Genomic DNA, 15810 nt, shown 5'->3' on the forward strand with positions numbered 1-15810 from the left:
CGACAAATTAAACTTCAAAATGTAGGTATTTTTGTCCTCTTTCACCCAAAGTCTCCTTCATTGAGCTTTGTCGCATGGTTTTCTCTCAAATCACCTCTGAGCGCAGAGAGTGACCACTCGGGCTGCCATTGACGGCCATTATAACCAGGTCGCCTCATCTCCTTATCAAATCAACGTGAAGGCTGTTCTTAAAACTGCCATTAAAAAAATACCGTACATAGGAGCAGCATAATAAATACACCAGTGGCTTCTGCCGTCCCTTCAAGCGCTCACAGTTGAAGAATATTTCAGATATGACTTATAGTTTTTGAACAGCGACTGTTTGTTTGAGGCAAACATGTCAGTATTGAGCACCAAGGGAGACCTTGGTGCTCAATACTGACACAGTCTCTGAAAACAGTTATCTGAACAGAGAATAATACTATCATCAGCAAAAAGGACATATTTCAAAATATTGTACACTCTATGTCGTTTACATACATAATGAATCCTTTTGGTCCAAGTATCGGACCCTGTGGCACTCCGTACAGAATGTCTGCTGACTTTTTTACAACATAATATTATGGTCTATGGCATCAAAAGCTTCCTTCAGGTCCAAGAAAACCCCCACTGCAAACTTCTTCTCATCAGCTGCACTTCAAAGCTCTTCCATAAGCTCCATCAAAGCCAATGAAGTTGCTCTACTTTCTCTAAAACCATATTGACAATCAATTATTTATCAGCAACTTTTTTTCAGGAAAACTGTTGCAGGATTTCTGGCACCAAACCAGTGCTCGGCACTGCTTTCTTCTGGCGGTATTATTTCCAGTTTGGGGCCCACTGATACAAAGAATTTATTAAAACCCTTTTTAATCATGTCATCTACAACTTTTCCATTGGCAATAAAATTATTATTATGGCTTATTACTGGCTCCTATATGGAGGAATGGAGCTACATCCAGTTAACACTTGAAGGCCCAAAGTGCAGACTTTAGTCTGCAATGAAATCTCCCCCAAATGTATGAATAAGTCTAACCACTAACTGCCTCCCATTGTTGTGTAAAGAAGCCTAATTATTGGGCTGTGCCCCTGCCAGCACCCCATATATGTTTCTTACTTCTTTCTACTTGTATAACTTTGACAATTCTAGTATTTTACAGTCAGGTTTCCTGTTTTATGAAGCAGCTCTACGAGGCTACAGCCTCTGACAGGTTTGTTTTATTTATTTCGTCTCCATAGCAACCACTCTGGTGTTAGCCCGATTCTTTTATTGGAAGCCCAAGAACAAGCTGGAGAAATCTTAAGTTAAACAAAGAATTTATTCGTGGTCACATGTGAAGTTTAGCCGTGCTGAACTCAGAGAGACAGAGCCCTCGCAGGGCCTCCATCAGAGAGAGTCCCGATATCCGGAAACATTTCATATTTATGTCCACCTTTATCTCACAGAGGTTGTACTTACACTTGATAAAGTATAATTGGACATTTGCTAGTGATATCACTAGCAAATGCAGGCCATCCACCGTCTTTGTCATGTTCTTTGGATGTGATAAACGATGTGTGTGTGTGTGTGAGTGTTGTTTCAGGCGTGCATCTACTGTACCAGACCTATCTGACATACATTTCGTTTGTATGAGCAGAGTGTAAACGTACAGACTAGGAACATAGATTATCTAGTGAACTACAGAATATGAATACAGAAAGTCTAAGAATAAAACCAATTTATAACACTGGTTTTACCTGATGCTTACATCTATTAAATGCAGAAGCAAAGAAGATTCAAAATGACAACGAATGACAATGGTTCACTGCAGGTTCACTGATGAAATTGAGAAATATTTAATTAAATTAAACCTAAATGAAACACATGGCACAAACAGGAAAAATTATCTCATCATTTTGCCTTTCCAGAACACATTAGAAAACACTAAATTAATATATTAAGCTCAAATTCTGCTCTGCATAAAAATATAAAACACACAGAGGATGACCTCAATTCTCAGTCTGCATGCCACCCGACACCTGGACACCAAAGCATGTTTTTCTTTTCCAATCTCCGCTTTGATCATAATCTTTATAATAAGAGTAGCAAAGCAGATCACTCCCAGCCTTTGAGCCGACTCTGCTACGTGGAATTTGATGTTTCAGATGGGACGTTTGATGAGATAAATCACAAAAAAAAACACGATGCTATCTCAAAATTCCTAGTATTTTCACAGAGGGTGCTGCAGTTTACAGAAAAGCATATTAAACCTTCGCAAATCTCACATGGAGACTTAAATCTGTAACGAAAAAGGACAAGAACTCACCCGTCAACTCAAAAACAAACCAATTATCTCAGTAGTATTTATCAGAAAGTGTTAAAACAGCCTGTAGGTTACGGAGAAACGTTAGACCTTAATGTCACATTTACAGGGTTGTACCCTGGCAGGTCGCAGTGAGCTGGACCAGTCCTGAATAATTAGTATTCCTCAGAGTACCGGAGGTAAACACACTGCAACCTGCAATGGAACATAATTTAAATCACCCTGTTTTAACCACAAGAAAAGCATAAAACAATGATTTAACTTGTGATAATTATGCTGGGAAGATGTTCGAATTAATGGCTGCATTTCTAAATAGTGACGTCTTTCAAGCTGGGCAAAAAGCAGTTAAAGTGCATGGTTGTTTTGACAATCTGTTCTGATTTAGTATTTATGAGGCCTGTGGAGGGTTTGAGGCTTGGTTTGACATTTTAAAACACAGCAACAGACAAAGTGCTCACTACCCAAAGACATGTTTTAATTGGACTGCGTTTCCTCGTGTAAAGGATGACCATCAGTGCTCCTGACCTCATCGGGCACATCCATATTTATGCTGATCTTCAAACGTGCGCAGGTCCTTGAGCCGTAATGTCCTTCATGGCCAACATCGGGAAGCTTCCCTGGGTGACAACAGACATCCTCCAGATGAAACGGCAGCCAGTGGATGATTGGCGTTGCCTGGAGAAACCCAGGTCAGTCAGTGAGTATCAGTGTTTTCTCCATAGTATGAAGGACATGAGCAGGATGAGGCCTGCCGACAGGCCGGCGATCACAAACTGGTGGATGGAGAGGACGTTCTCCAGAGCGTGGCACTTCTCCAGTGCCATGGAGAATGTATTCTCCATGGCACTGATATGGGAGTCGAGCTTCTCATCCTTGTTACTGGTTTGGTAGTAGTCATAGACGGTCCAGGCCATACTCAGAATTTCCACCACCGGCGGCATGGTGAGGCAGAGAGGTGGGCTCAGCTGTAGGTGGCACAAGCTCTGTCAAATACTGAAACAAAGGCATGCGATTTTAGATGAGATTTTAGTTTGGTTTTAAGCTGTTTTAAAGTTGGTAAATTCCAGGAAAAAGGTTAAAAATGGCTGATGACTCATGAAGAATGAAGAATATGTCAGAATGAAGAGACATAAATAGCTTGAATGTAACGTTTGTCAATTCTGATTGACAGTAGAGCTGCACAATAAATAAAAAAACTTAATTATAAAAAAGAATACATTGAAGGCAATGATGACGATTGTAGACAAATGCAACTCTCTGCGCTCAAGTTAACTACTTTAATCAATAATCTGATGATCATGTTGATTTGTCTTCAAACTCAAACTGATCAAACTTTGTTCTGAAATAAGAAGTGAACATGTTCTCCAACATCACAGAGCAGAAACAAACAGGAAAGTTTGAACTTACAGATTGTTCAGAGCTGAAGAAGAAGTAGACTCTCCACTCGACAGACTGAGACACAGGTGAGCTGCTTCCTGGAACCAGTCAGAGCCGAGTCCTCCTGTGATGGAGGCGGGACAGATAGAACCTGTCTGACCTTCAGAGTTCATGTTAAACACACCTCCAAGTTCCTGAACAGCAAACTCTGAACTTTGTACTGCAGTTCTCTCTGAGATTCAGTGTAAATTCCCCTCATGAACATGGCTGCCTTTGCATCAGAACAGGTGTGTTCAGGTGTGCTCTGATGCTCATCAGCTCAGGATCAACAGTGAAATGAACTCTGTGAAAACAGACCACTCATCCTGGCAGTCAGGGAGGAGAGGATGGGCTAAACTGGATCCAGTGTTGGCTTTGTGTCAGCCTTTAATCTCAGTCTATATTTTAGTCTGATTTTCATGCTGATGACCAGTTTTGATCTCAGTAGAATAAAAAAAAGATGTGTTTTTAAGTCTAAGGCTGCAAAGTATACTGCAAGAATCGTTTTAAACTGCTGGGATTCTAATTTTCCATCAGTGTTGGTCATGTTTACTGTCTCAAACAGCTGAATGATCATGTGATCAGTCATGTGTGGAAGGTGTTTAGAAATTATTCACAAAAGCTGTTTTCCACAGCAAAAGGAAACAAAACTTTATTGTAATTTTCTGTTTGGTTTTAAGATGTTTGGTAGTTCAGACGGTGGATAAAGAGCAGAAATAATGAAAATCTGGGCCCTCTGAGGGCAGAAGCTCAGACAGTAAATGCTCAGGTGGGCAGGAGTCCATCAGGACATCCGCCTCCCCTCCCAGAGGAGACTCATAATAACACAGAAACAAGTGATGGCCTTTATCCAATAAAAGCGACTGAACTGTTTCACTTATATTTTGCTTTTGGGTGGATATAACAAACAAGACAAACATCCAGAAGCACAGCTGCTTGCCTCTGCAGGCAGATTTACTTTACAGGCCGTAACAAGCAGAGAAACATCACACAGCAGCCACCTTTGATAGCCTGATGTGTCAATAATTAATCTATCTGAGCAGCTCAGAGTGGCTTCATAAAACTGAGCCCATCATGGAGACGTCCAGGAATGGGTGGGGCTAAATCCCACAGTCAGATAAACTAAACACTGTCAGCGTTCATAGGTCGTCTTTATTTCTGTATTATCTTTGGAGGAAGCAGAATTTCATTTATTACATGTGATACCTGCCTGATGTGGGAGGACAAGCCGTCTGTAAAATGGCACAGATATCTGTTATGGATAATAATACAGATATAATTTACCCGTAATAATAAAAGGCGGCTTTAAAAGTCCTGAATTTGAGGAGGGGAAGGGGTGCATAGCTCTGTATACACAAGTTTTCTTTTTGGGTATTATTTCTTGTTTGTTTCACAATAATAAATATATTTACATCTTCAAGGTTTTTACGGCATGTTGTGTAAATGATGGTGATCTGAATACTGTGCCAAACACATTCGCTTTGCCAAGGGAAATACTCACATTTCTGTGAACACATTTGCCAAGAATCCTTCTTCCAGTCGACAGCTTCCAACAGTTAAACACGGTGATGGGTGAGGACCCGTCAATACCGTGTATGGTGAGGGCGGGGCTCTGCTGACCTCATCTAGGGACGTTGTGAGTCGGTGGGGGGAATACTTCGAGGACCTCCTTAAACCTACCGACACGCCTTTCTGATGAGGAAGCAGAGTCGGGGAGCTCGGATGTGGGGCCTCCCATTTCTGGGCCTGAGGTCACCGAGGTGGTCAAAAAACTCCTCGGTGGCCCCGGGGGTGGATGAGGTCCCTCCGGAGTTCCTCAAGGCTCTGGATGCTGTCGGGCTGTCTTGAATGACACGTCTCTACAACATTGCGTGGACATCGGGGGCAGTGCCTCTGCACTGGCAGATCGGGGTGGTGGTGCCCCTCTTTAAAAAAGGGGGACCGGAGGGTGTGTTCCAACTATAGGGGGATCACACTCCTCAGCCTCCCTGGTAAGGTCTATTCAGGAGTACTGGAGAGGAGGATCCGTTGGATAGTCGAATCTCGGATTCAGGAGGTGCAGTGTGGTTTTCGTCCTGGCCGTGGAACAGTGGACCAGCTCTACACCCTCAGCAGGATCCTGGAGGGTGCATGGGAGTTCGCCCAACTGGTCTACATGTGTTTTGTGGACTTGGAGAAGGCGTTCGACCGTGTCCCTCAGGGAGCCCTGTGGGGGGTGCTACAGGAGTATGGAGTGCCGGACCCCTTGATAGGGGCTGTTCGGTCTCTGTATGACCGGTGTCAGAGTTTGGTCCGTATTGCCGGCAGTAAGTCGGACATGTTTCCTGTGAGGGTTGGACTCCGTCAGGGCTGCCCTTTCTCACCGATTCTGTTCATAATTTTTATGGACAGAATTTCTAGGCGCAGCCAGGGCGTTGAGGGGGTCCGGTTTGGCGACCTCAGAATCGGGTATCTGCTCTTTGCGGATGATGAGGTTTTGTTAGCATCGTCGGGCCGTGACCTTCAGCTCTCACTGGAGCGGTTCGCAGCCGAGTGTGAAGCGGCTGGGATGAGAATCAGCACCTCCAAATCCGAGACCATGGTCTTTGGCCGGAAAAGGGTGGAATGCCCTCTCCGGGTTGGGAATGAGATCCTTCCCCAAGTGGAGGAGTTCAAGTATCTCGGGGTCTTGTTCACGAGTGGCAATGCAGGCAAGGCATCTTTATTGATGTAGCGCATTTCATACCACAGGCAACTCAATGTGCTTTGCATAAAGACAAGGCATTTAAAAGATAAAAATTAAAACACAGTTAAAAGCAATCAAAGAGGAGGGGGAAAAAGAAAAATATAAAAAATAATCATTAATTAATTTAAACGCGAAGAGTGCAGATAAAATACTTTCAGGTGTCATATGCACAGCTAAATAGAACTGTTTTCAGCCTGGATTTAAACATTGTCAGAGTTGAGGCCTGTCTCACATCTTCTGGAAGACTGTTCCAGATTTTAGGAGCATAAAACTGAAACGCAGCCTCAGCTTGTTTAGTCCTGACTCTGGGCCCCAGCAGGAAACCCCTCCCTGAGGTTCTCAGAGTCCGAGTTGGTTCATATGGCTCTAAAATGTCAGAGATATACTTTGGTGCTTGACCATGAAGAGACTTGTACACAAGCAGAGCTGTTTTAAAGTCTATTCTCTGAGCGACAGGAAGCCAGTGCAGAGACCTGAGCACTGGACTAATATGGTCGTATTTTCTGGTTCTAGTCAGGACTCGAGCAGCAGCGTTCTGGATGTACTGCAGCTGTCTTACAGCCCGTTTAGAGCCCAGTGAGCAGGCCGTTACAGTAGTCTAACCTGCTGGAGACAAACGCATGGATCAATCTTTCTAAGTCTGCTTTAGACACTATTCCTTTGATTCTGGCAATGTTTTTTAGATGGTAAAAAGCTGCTGATGTTACTGATTTAATGTGGCTGTTAAAGTTCAGGTCTGAGTCCAATATTACCCCAAGATTTCTAACTTGATTATTAGGTTTTAGAGAGAGAGTCTCAAGGTGACTGATAACACTTTCTCTGTGTTTCTGTGGGCCACAGACAATGATTTCATTTTGATCTGAGTTTAGCTGGAGGAAATTGTTTTGCATCCACACACTGATCTGTTCGATGCAGCGACACAGTGTATCTACAGGCCCGTGTTCTCCTGCCGTCAGTGACACGTAGATCTGAGTGTCATCTGCATAGTTGTGGTAGGACACATTATAGCTGCGTATTAGCTGGACTAATGGAAGCATGTACAGATTGAACAATACGGGTCCCAGGATTGACCCCTGGGGAACCCCACAGGTCATAGCCATTTGGTCTGAGACACAGTTACCAATTTCAACAAAATATTTCCTGTCCTCCAGATAGGACTTGAACCAGTTTAAAGCACGACCAGAGATTCCCACCCAGTCTTCTAACCTCTGTAATAAGATCGCATGGTCAACTGTGTCAAAGGCAGCACTCAGGTCCAGCAGAACTAAGACTGTGACTTTACTTGCATCTGTGTTCAGGCGGATGTCATTTGTCACCTTGATCAGAGCTGTCTCAGTGCTGTGGTGGGGCCTAAAGCCTGATTGGAAAGTATCAAAAGCATTGTTAGACAGGAGAAAGTCACTAAGCTGTTGGTATATAACTTTTTCTAGGACTTTGCCTAAGAATGGTAGGTTTGATATGGGCCGGTAGTTGTTCAGTACTGTGGCATCAAGATTGCTCTTCTTTAGAAGGGGCTTAATGACAGCGGTTTTTAAGGCCTTTGGAAATGTTCCAGTCTGGAGTGAGATGTTGACTAGATGAGCGAGTTGTGGTAACAAACTGCTCAGTACAGACTTTAGGAATCTAGTGGGCAACTCATCAAGGCAGCACGTTGATGAACTCAGACTGCAGATGGTCTCTTCGACTGTTTTGTCAGTAACAGGTGTGAAATGTGTCAGCTCTAGGTGTCTAGCTGGCTGCAGAGTAGTTATTTGTGTTGTGGAAATTATTGCATTTTTAATGCCTTGAACTTTTTCATTAAAGAATATTGCAAACTCATTACACTTAGATGTAGAAATGAGTTCTAAATGCAGTGAAACTGAAGGGTTTGTTAATCTGTTTACTGTAGCAAACAGGACACGAGAGTTGTTACTGCAGTTTTTGATGATTTCAGAAAAATAACTCTCCCTTGTTCTACGCAAAGTCTGGTTGAACACACATAGCTTTTCTTTGTAAGTCTCATAATGAACCTGGAGCTTTGACATGCGCCATTTCTGTTCGGCTCTCCGGCACTCCCTTTTCTGTGCCCTGACCGACTCTTCTTTCCTCCATGGCGCCCTTTGCCTACTTTTAACCATTCTAACCTTGACAGGAGCAATGGTATCCAAAACATTTAAGAGACTTGATGTGTAAGAGTTCAACAGATCATCAACATCAGAACACGGGGTGTTCTCAAACCTAATCATTTCCATAAACTGTGTCCCTGTTCTGTCATTTATGAGTCTTCCCCGAACAACTGCAGACCCAGCTGCTGGTTTGGGTATAACAGATAGGTCGAAGAAAACACAGAAATGATCAGATAAAGCAACATCGACGACATCCACGTTTTGAAATAACAACACCCCTTGAAATGAGCACATCTAGAGTGTGCCCTCTGTTGTGGGTGGGCTCAGTCACATGCTGAGTTAGACCAAACATTTCAAGGACAGCAGTGAGCTCTTTAGCTTGCTTGTTATGGGCTACATCCACATGCACATTCAAGTCCCCTGTTATGACTAAACAGTCAAAAGCAGTGCACACAATTGAAAGTAGTTCAGTAAAATCATCAATAAAACAATTCTGTGGTGGTTTATAAATGGTGATATAAAGTATGGAAGATTGTTTTATCTCCATTTTGAATGAGTGGGTGGGGCTAAATCCCACAGTCAGATAAACTAAACACTGTCAGCATTCATAGGTCGCCTTTATTTCTGTGTTATCTTTGGAGTAAGCAGAATTTCATTTATTACATGTGATACCTGCCTGATGTGGGAGAACAAGGCGTCTGTAAAATGGCACAGATATCTGTTACGGTGAATGATGAATAATTAACCGTAATAATAAAAGGCGGCTTTAAAAGTCCTGAATTTGAGGAGGGGAAGGGGTGCATAGCTCTGTATTCACAAGTTTTCTTTTTGGGTATTATTTCTTGTTTGTTTCACAATAAAAAATATATTTACATCTTCAAGGTTTTTACGGCATGTTGTGTAAATGATGGTGATCTGAATACTGTGCCAAACACATTCGCTTTGCCAAGGGAAATACTCACATTTCTGTCAACACATTTGCCAAGAATCCTTCTTCCAGTCGACAGCTTCCAACAGTTAAACACGGTGATGGGTGAGGACCCGTAAACACTGTGTATGGAGGGGCTCTGCTGACCTCAACCAGGGACGTTGTGAGTCGGTGGGGGGAATACTTCGAGGACCTCCTCAATCCTACCGACACGCCTTTCCGATGAGGAAGCAGAGTCAGGGAGCTCGGATGTGGGGCCTCCCATTTCTGGGGCTGAGGTCACCGAGGTGGTCAAAAAACTCTTCGGGGGAAAGGCCCCGGGGGTGGATGAGGTCCGTCAAGGCTCTGGATGCTGTAGGGCTGTCTTGGTTGACATGCTTCTGCAACATCTCAGGGACATCGGGGACAGTGCCTCTGCATTGGCAGATCGGGGTGGTGGTCCCCCTCTTTAAAAAGGGGACCGGAGGGTGTGTTCCAACTATAGGGGGATCACACTCCTCAGCTTCCCTGGTAAGGTCTACTCGGGAGTACTGGAGAGGACGATCCATTGGATAGTCGAATCTCGGATTCAGGAGGTGCAGTGTGGTTTTCGTCCTGGCCGTGGAACAGTAGACCAGCTCTACACCCTCAGCAGGATCCTGGAGGGTGCATGGGAGTTCGCCCAACCGGTCGACATGTGTTTTGTGGACTTGGAGAAGGCGTTCGACCGTGTCCCTCGGGGACTCCTGTGGGGGGTGCTCCGGGAGTATGGAGTGCCGGACCCCTTGATATGGGCTGTTCGGTCTCTGTATGACCGGTGTCAGAGTTTGGTCCGCATTGCCGGCAGTATATCGGACATGTTTCCTGTGAGGGTTGGACTCCGTCAGGGCTGCCCTTTGTCACCGATTCTGTTCATAATTTTTATGGACAGAATTTCTAGGCGCAGCCAGGGATTGAGGGGGTCCGGTTTGGCGACCTCAGAATCGGGTCTCTGCTTTTTGCGGACGATGTGGTTCTGTTGGCGTCGTCGGGCCGTGACCTTCAGCTCTCACTGGAGCGGTTCGCAGCCGAGTGTGAAGCGGCTGGGATGAGAATCAGCGCCTCCAAAACCGAGACCATGGTCCTCGGCCGGAAAAGGGTGGAATGCCCTCTCCTGGTCGGGAATGAGATCCTTCCCCAAGTGGAGGAGTTCAAGTATCTCGGGGTCTTGTTCACGAGTGAGGGACGAATGGAGCAGGAGATTGACAGGCGGATCGGTGCGGCGTCTGCAGTGATGCGGGCTCTGCACCGGCCCGTCGTGGTGAAGAAGGAGCTGAGCCAGAAGGCGAAGCTCTTGATTTACCGGTCAATCTATGTTCCTACCCTCACCTATGGTCACGAGCTGTGGGTAGTGACCGAAAGAACGAGTTCCTACCCTCACCTATGGTCACGAGCTGTGGGTAGGGACCGAGAGAACGAGATCCTACCCTCACCTATGGTCACGAGCTGTGGGTAGTGACCGAAAGAACGAGTTCCTACCCTCACCTATGGTCACGAGCTGTGGGTAGGGACCGAGAGAACGAGATCCTACCCTCACCTATGGTCACGAGCTGTGGGTAGTGACCGAAAGAACGAGTTCCTACCCTCACCTATGGTCACGAGCTGTGGGTAGTGACCAAAAGAACGAGATCGCGAATACAAGCGGCTGAAATGAGTTTCCTCCGCAGGGTGTCTGGGCTCTCCCTTAGAGATAGGGTGAGAAGCTCGGTCATCCGGGAGGGGCTCGGAGTAGAACCGCTGCTCCTCCGCATCCAGAGGAGTCAGATGAGGTGGCTCGGGCATCTATGTTCAGACTATGTTTCTCGGCTGGCCTGGGAACGCCTCGGGGTCCCCCAAGGAGAGCTGGAGGAAGTGGCCGGGGACAGGGACGTATGGGTTTCTCTACTTAAGCTGCTGCCCCCACAACCCGACCCCCGGAGAAGCAGCAGATGATGGATGGATGGATGCAGTTGATTTGTCTCCTACAAACTGGATCAGATCTTTCCATGACTTTTCAGTGTCAGCTGGTTTCTTTTCTTTGTTCAGATATTTCACAGGCAGCTCTGAACCTTCAACATTTAAAGGAAAATATCATGTATGTTCATTAGAAAATAAGAATAAAAAGATGAGGAAACTAACAGAGTCAAGTTCTGTTTCAATGTGAGACAAGGCCAAAAAGAAAGCAGGCTGATTCATTTTCATTCGTTAGTGTTACAGCTGGGAGTTGATCTGATTAGCACACATAACATCATATGATGTAATGCTGAGAGCTTTCAAGCTAATCTGCTTCATAGGTTAGTTTGAGCTTGAATTCAGCAGCTAGTTTTATTTAACAGTAAATAGAGGAAAGTTACAGAATAACTGAAGTTACAGTCTGATTTAGTAAAGTCTAAACATTGTTTAAGATGGATATAAACTGCTCTAATAAAGTATTTTTCCACCCAGCTGTCACTCTGTCTGTCTCATGGGGGACAGCAGATCGCTGACCAAAATGCTCTCCGTGATGGACAATCCATCACATCCTCCCCATGAAACTCTACAGACTCAGCGGAGGTCACTCTGCAACAGACTGATTCAGTTCTGCTTCTACAATGAACGCTTCACGGAAACATTCCTAACATTCACCATCTCTCTGTTCAACAGCTCACCTCTGCAACAGGTGAACTCACCACTGCAGTCCACATCTGTTTATATTATTAATATATTGTTAAAACACTCTTAATAATCTTAACTAACTTAACTTATCTTAACTATGTCAGTTTTATTGCACTGCCATAAGTATTTAACTTTTAAATCTTGGGACACTCTGTAAATAAAGTTCTATATTTTTATTATATATTTTAAGCTGTTCTGTCATTATTTATTCTTATTGGTTATTTTAAAATAAGATTTTGTACATACTATTTTAACTTTTGCATTGTGACTACCCTGCTGCTACCGTCATTGTCATCATGTGAACCGGAACAGAGAAACTACGATCATCACTGCCCTCCAGTGGTCACGGTCAGTAACTACAACTCCTCACATGCAGTGATACTGATGTTCTCACCAACATTACTCCTCTTACTGCAGTATTTTGGCACAAATGTTCATCAGTCTGATTATGAGAGTGTACACAGAGAGATAACTGACAGATATGAACTGACAGTGAGAAAAAGTCTGCCATCACACTCAGATGCAGATGTGGTTCCAAGAACTCAGAACATCTGTGTTAGTTGAGACAACAGCTGTTCAGAGTTAGACTCAAACTGTTTAATATGTTAAAGTCATCGTCAAACAACATGTTGCAGTGCACAAGTTTACTAAAGCTGTCCAATAGTGAATAAGAATAACAATTAATAATCAAATCACAATTCAACAGTTTTTTCGAATAAAGCAAACGAATGTTAACATCAGAACAACAAGTCCTATCACAACATGGGACAGGCAGCAATATATTTCTAGAATATCAACAACTTGAGTCTATAATAACTAAGAAATATATCTTCCATCAACCATTAGGGTAGCAGAATTTTAAGCATCTGCACCCTAAAACTGCTATCAAAAACATATAAATTAAAAATGGGAGGCAGATACCCTAACCCTAACCCTAAGGGTCACAGGACCACAGCCCTAAACTTAAGTCCCCCACTCCATACCACGTTTTGAAATATTGATTTTAATAATTTTCCCAAAAACTTTCTTATCCTAAATCGGAAACCCTACTTTTCTTATTCTTTCTTTTTTTATGCCTTGCCCTCCCACATTTCCTAAACCTAAGGGTCACAGGACCCAGGCCCTAGCCCTAAATCCCCACTCCATGCCACGTTTTGAAAAATGAATTTGAATAAATTTTATGATTTTTTCCCCGAAAACTTTCTGATCCTAAATCGGATCCCCTATCTTTCTTCTTCTTTCTTTTTTAGGCCTTCCCCTCCCACATTTCCTCCCACATATCCTAGCCCTAATGTCACAGGACCATAGCCCTAACCTTAAATCCCCCACAAGATAACACGTTTTGAAATAATTAATTTTAATAATTCTTCCCCCCTCACAATGACTCAAAATCCTAATTTGCGGCGCATACAATACAAAATTCTTCACAGAACACATTATACAGGACAAAGGATGTACAGGATGGGTCTTGCACACTCAAATATCTGCTCACATTGCACAGATAACACACCTGATGATTATGCACACGGTTTGTGGTTTTGTGCTCCTGTCCAGATGTTCTGGCTTGAGGTCTGTGAGGACCTATCAGCATGACTTAAGTGTAGTATTCCTGCATGCCCCACACTGTGCATACTGGGGGACTTAGACCACGTCAGCATGGAAATTAACTCAGCACACATGGTCCTCACACTGCTATGTATCGCAAAAAAAACTATTCTCATGAACTGGAAGGCAAAGAACAATCTGTGTATTAACCAGTTTAGAAATTTTCTTTTAGATTATATTAGCATGGAAACAACGTCTGCCTCCTCAAAACATCAATTGGGTGAATTTAATTCTCTCTGGTCCCCACCGATTAGCTTTATCACATAGTGGGGGTGGTGTGTTGCTGTCCCACCACTCGGTTGACTGTGGCCTGGTTGGCAGTTTGTGGGGCTTGCGGGTGGAGCTCTCTTGTGGATGGAGCTTTCTTGCGCAATGGGCGGGGTCACTTGGGGACCCCGGGGTGGTGGCTGCTGGCTCTGGGTCGGGTGGCCGCGCCGCTTTGGTGTGGGTGGTAGTGTCTGGGGTGTCCTGCCTGTGCCCGGGGAGTCTGGGTTGCCCTGGGCGTGCCACGGTGTGGGTGGGTTGGTGCAGGTCCTGGTGTCGGGCTGGTTGCTCTGGGATCTCCGATGTGTCCGCAGATTTTTCTTTTTTAGGTTGTGGTGGTGCTTTTCCCCTGTTGGGGGCAGCTTGGGTGAGCCTGGTTGATGGTGGGTCTCAGGCCCGGGCTGTTGCGACTGTGTGTTTTTATTTTTTTGTTTGTTTTTTTCTTTTCTTTACTTGTAGGGGCCATCTAGGGTGGGTTAGGTGGGTGCCTTCTGGGTGCCAAGTAGCTCCCCGAATACGGTCGCTGCAGGCGCCGGACCTGGTGGACATCAGGCCCTCCTGCCCTGTGGCAGGTCCCAGGAAACGGGGGTGCCTATTGCGGCCAATCTCTGGCTGCCCTCTCGCGTATATTATGTCTATGAGGTGAGCTCAACAAACCCAGAAGAAGAGCAGCCACTGACGTCACTCTCCTGCGCCGCTTGGGATTACGAATTTAAATTGAATTATGGAAAATATTTTGTGCGGGCGGGCATGAAAACAAAAACAAAAACAAAAAAAAATCAACAAATGTCTTTTTCTTTATAATTTTAAGTAAGTAACTAAATGAGCATTCTTGAAAGAGAAAAATGAAAATGCAGTTTAGATGATCTATTATTAATTTTAATTATGAGTCAAATAATGCAGCTAAGAGCTTGAAATGAAGAAGCATTTCTGCGAATGTAATTTCATTTTAATTATTGTAAAGATTTGCTTCCATAGACATCATCTAACAGTGCATTAGGTCATAGTCAGATTAATAATCTTAAGTAAAACATGTGCATCATTAACAGCTGTCTTCAAAGGCTACATGAAGCCCATAGACATAAGACCTAAAGGCTCAGAGGCAGATGAAACCCAGCTGTGCCTTCATTCCAACCAGATGATCTCAAGTGTCAGCAGGAAACTCAGCTTGAACTATTGATCAACCAGCCAATCAATCCATCTATCACAGTATCAATATTAAGATTAAGATTAAGTGGGGTGGTGTGGTGGGTTGAGCAGGCGCCCCATGTACAGAGGCTACAGTCCTCGCTGCTGCTGGCCCCGGTTCGAGTCCCGCATTCAACTGTCCTGTCCATTAAAGGCATAAAAGCCCCCAAAAATAATTTAAAAGATTAAGATCGGATTTATTGTAATGCATACACACACATTCTCCGCTTTTAACCCTATCCAGGTTGGCACCTGTTGACACACACATGCACATGCACAGGGTCACACACTCCTCGAGACAGATGCCAACCTGGAGCAGTGGGTGTAGTGGAGAAAAGGAGTCAAAACCGCGTCGGTCAGCCTTTCATTGGGGAAGTTTATTTGAACAAGCCGTCACAGAAAATGTGACCTCATTTTGTGACACCCTTTTATACTAATCTGGATCATACAATGCATACGTGGCCAAGCCCAATCTTCTCTGGAGGTGCCTGGCTTTTGCCATTATCGTAAACAAGCTCAATCCAACTATCAACAATATTCATATGAACCAGTCAACAAAGCACACGATGTAATTAGGCCATGTCATGACATTTCTCTCCCACATGGGCAGCTATTCACAGCGCCTGGGGAGCATGGGGGGTATGG

The sequence above is a fragment of the Odontesthes bonariensis genome, chromosome 21 (assembly GCF_027942865.1).
Source record: "Odontesthes bonariensis isolate fOdoBon6 chromosome 21, fOdoBon6.hap1, whole genome shotgun sequence".
Lineage (NCBI taxonomy): Eukaryota > Metazoa > Chordata > Actinopteri > Atheriniformes > Atherinopsidae > Odontesthes > Odontesthes bonariensis.